Below are 4,357 nucleotides of genomic sequence, written 5' to 3'. Positions count from 1 at the left end.
GCTGTCTCTATCTCTGTCAAATAAATAAATAAATAAATAAAATCTTTAAAAAAAAAAAAATATATATATGGGACATGAAAGGCACATGGTAACAAAAACATTAACAAAATTAAAATCTTTTTTTTATGAGATCAGCAAGGTACAATAAACAGAAGAAAGCCTAAATGAACTAATATTCAGAAAGAAATGATATATTCATAAATAAACAGCTTCCTACTTGGGAGTAGGCACCTGTTTGAAATATGGGCAGATAAAGAATTGACCCACCAAAGATGGAGGTCAGGAGAAATCAACCAAGGTTTAGACAGCAGTGTGGGTTTGTGGGAGACAGTGGAATCTGGAAGAAGACTATAGTAGATTGAGTTTTCAAAAAATGGCTCAACAATATCTTCCATCCTACATTCTGTTCCCTACAAAGCGACATTGACATCCTCCCGTCAAGTGGTAGTATCCATGATCCCTCTTGAATCTGGTCAAGTTTCAACAATAGTGGAAACTGTGAATTTTGAGGCTAAATCATAAAGGTGATACAGTTCTCTCTGGCCTTCTTGGGACATATGATTTTGCAACCCTTGAGTGCAATGTAAGGAGTTCATATGTGACATGATGTGTGGGGATGGTCTGGGTCATCCCAGGTAGAGTTCCCAGACAACGGTTGATATCAACCAGCATGCCTGTGATTAGACCCACCTCAAGATAATTCTTGTTTCTTGCCATTGGTTACCTCCAGCCAGATCCACATAATACTTTTTTTTTTTTTTTAATTTTAAGTAGGCTCTATATCCAGTGTGGAGCCCGACGTGGGGTTTGAACTCATGGTCCTGAAATCAAGACCTGAGCAGAGGTCAAGAGTCAGACACTTAACTGACTGAGCCACCCAGGCACCCCCCCATAATAAAATATTTTCATTTCAAATATTACTGTGTTTTTTTTTTAAGACTTTATTTGAGAGAGAGAGTGCACATGAGCAGTGGGGAGAGGCAGAGGGAGAGGCAGAGGCAGACTCCCTGCTGACCAGGGAGCCTGACACAGAGCTGGATCCCAGGAGCCTAGGATCATGACCTGTGCCAAAGGCAGATGGTTAACTGCCTGAGCCACCCAGGCACCCCTCAAATATTATCATTTTGTTTCAACTCAGACATCTTCATTTCAGATGTTTAAACTGTTAAATTTGGGGAAATATGTGATGAAGCCATAGATAACCAGAATAAGCTCCAGATTTGAAAATAAATTATTTTGACAATTCTCTCTCCACATGCCACTCACACCCAAATATTGCCAAGAAAGCAGCAATGGAAGAAAGGCTGGACAACCACAATAGACTATACATTTCTCTGCATCTTTGCAATGTTTGGGTTCTAAGTCCCCTGCTAGAGTTGAATCTGAAGATGAGCCAAATTTACCTGAAAGTAACCTGACCTACTCCCTGCTCAAATACTAAGAAAAAAAAATCGTCATCATCATCATCAAAGGCTAATTACACTTGAGTTAAAAAAATATATATATATGGCTTGACTGTGTTCAATGTGACTCTTGGAAGAATCTGAATAATCATTCTCACCATAGCTGAGGAAAGGGCTTATACTCTGGGAAAAATAAAAACAGAGCAAAAAATATGCTTTAGCTTCACTGTTGTTTTACATATAATCTCTATAAATTAATTTTTTAATGGAGATGGAAATAAAAATGGGACCTATAATCAAGAAAAAGACAACAATAAAAGCAAACCTAGAGAAGATAACCCATTTATTAGAATTTATAGAGAACTGTAGTACAACAACTATAAACATGTGCAAGCATATACAAGAACATATGGACATAATAGATAGAAATACATGGTATTTCAGGAAAGAAATAGAAACATTAAGAAGAAGCAAACAAATTTTAGAACTTAAAATTGTATTGAAAAATACAATATCAGAAATAAATTATCAGTTAGGCTTAACAGCGGGTTTGATAGATGAAAGGATTATTGAATTTACAAACAGTTCAGTTGAAATTAATCCAGAGAGAAAAAGGATTAAGAAAAAATATGTGTCGTTAGCTTATGAGATAATATCAAGTGGCCCAACATACTTGTATGATTTAGTTTCAATAGGGGTAGAAAGAGAGAATTGGATAGAAAAAGTACTCGAAGAACAAATAATGGCAAAAAAAATTATTTACATTTGACAAAAACAAAACAAAACACAACCAAACATGGACCCCTAAATCTCAATAAATCCTAAAAATGAAAAATAAGAATTTACACCTAGGCATATCATAATCAAATTGTGGAAAATGAAAGATAAAGAGGAAATCCCCCAAAAAAGAAAAAAAGAAAAAAAAAACCATCTTGGGGAGAAAGAAGACATTACAGGGAACAACAATAAAAACTCCACCTGACCTCCCATTAGAATAAATGCAAGCCAAAGAATGATATTTTTAAAGGGCAGAGAGAAAAAAAGAAAGAAAGAAAACAATTGTCAACCTAAAATTCTACATTTCGGGGAATTAACTTTCAGAAATGAGGCAAAATATGGACATTTTCTAATAAATACTGAGAGAATTCAATACAACAGATTTTTACTACAAAAAAAAATGCTAAAGTGGTTCATCCTCAGTGTAGGGATTGCTTAGGGCTGGGCCTTGCAGATTTGGTTTTTTCTTCTCTTGGACAGGAGGCCTCTGTCAGCCATATTACACCAGATCATTGGTCAGGTCAAGAAGCCTCTGAGCTTGATCCCCCTTTTAGTATTTATTGGGGCAGGAGGTACCGAAACAGTGCTGTATGTCTTGTGCCTGGCATTGTTCAATTCAGATGTCAGTTGGGATAGGAAGAATAACCCAGAACCCTGGAACAAACTGGGTCCCAATGATCAACACATGTTCTACAAGTGAATGTAGATCACAGAAAACCGAAGAAAGAAGGTCCAGACTTCTAAATGAAACATTTCACTATAAAGCTGCTTAGAATGAAGGTCGTCCAGGAGCCATCTGCACAGTTTTCCACTTATCCAGGAAATATTTCCCCTCTAAATGCACGAAATCATATTGGTGTATTGTGTTGGGGTTTACACTGAATAATAAATATCTGAAACTTCATGTGTGTCACTATTTAATGCTAAAAATCTGCTCTGAACTTTATAACTAGGGTATAAGAAATAGACTTGAAATTTAAGGAAAAAAATATTAAAGCAAGCTCATCAGGCTGCGTGAAAATGAAACCAAATGGATACTCAGATTTACAAAAAGGAATGAAGAGCAGTAGAAATTTAGATAAATATAAGTACTATTTTATTTTAATTTTTAAAAAACAGTTGACCTTATAAAGCAAAAATAAAAAAAAACCAATATATTGTAGGAGTTGTAGCATGAAAAGTGAAGTATATAACAGTAGCACAAAAGAAGGGAGAAGTTAAATATGTAGTTGTAAGATTCTTCTATTAATGGAAACATGGTTTAATATAATTCCAAGGTAGTCTATATTTAATGAAGGATGCATATAATAATCTGTAAAGCAGGATTTCTTAATCTCAGGATTATTATCATACTGGGCCAGATAATATTTGTCGTGGAGGCCTGTCCTATGCATTGTAAGAATCTATTCTGATGTTGCCAAATGTTCGTTGGGAATCAATGCTTTCCCCTGTTGAGAACCACTGCCCTAGAGCAATCACTAAAAGACACAATAAAGGACACACACACATACAAACACACCCCAAATAGTTATAGCTATACAGCCGATAGAAGAGGAAAAGGGGAATATTAAAAGTGAGAAAATACAACAAAGAACTCAATCGAAAAGAGTACAGTAAAAGAGAGAAAAAGAGGGATGCCTGGGTGACTCTGTCCATTAAGCGTCTGCCTTCAGCTTGTGGTCTTTCTTTCTCTCTCTCTCTGACAAAAAAATAAATAAATCTTTAAAAAAAAAGAGAAAAAGAAAGAAGAACTGATAGGACAAATGAAAAACAAATTACAAGATGGTAGACTTAAACCAACTCTATAAATAATTATTTTAAATGTAAATAAGCTGAGCACACCAATTAAAAGCTAGGGACTTTTTTTTTTCAGAGTGTATTAAAAAAAGACTTCATCATATGTTGTTCACAGGTGATGCACTTTTAATGTGAATTAAAAGTGGGGAATTAAAAGTAGGGATGAAGAAAGATGTAACCATGCAAACACTAATCATAGAGCTAATGTAATTATATTAGTATCAGACAAATTAGATATCAATATAAAGAGCATTACCAGTGATAAAAAGGTGTTGGGAGGAAAAATTTTCATTTTACCCTTCTAGGTTCTGTGACTGGTCTAATGTTTAATATGACAAAAGACAGGTTAACAAGAGACAAACAAATTTAATAACATATGT

The 4,357-nt window shown here is 34.9% G+C and overlaps 1 pseudogene; it reads left to right on the top strand.

Moving 5' to 3' along the window:
* Positions 1 to 272: 272 nt before the first annotated feature.
* LOC123793151 (cytochrome c oxidase subunit FA4 pseudogene) lies at positions 273 to 3,076 on the top strand (annotated as a pseudogene).
* Positions 3,077 to 4,357: the final 1,281 nt, after the last annotated feature.

The sequence above is a fragment of the Ursus americanus genome, chromosome 13, assembly GCF_024610735.1.
Source record: "Ursus americanus isolate L20-20 chromosome 13, mUrsAme1.1.p, whole genome shotgun sequence".
Taxonomy (NCBI): Eukaryota; Metazoa; Chordata; class Mammalia; order Carnivora; family Ursidae; genus Ursus; species Ursus americanus.
The sequence above is the reverse complement of the archived record's forward strand: the minus strand, read 5'-3'. Positions and strand labels throughout refer to the sequence as shown.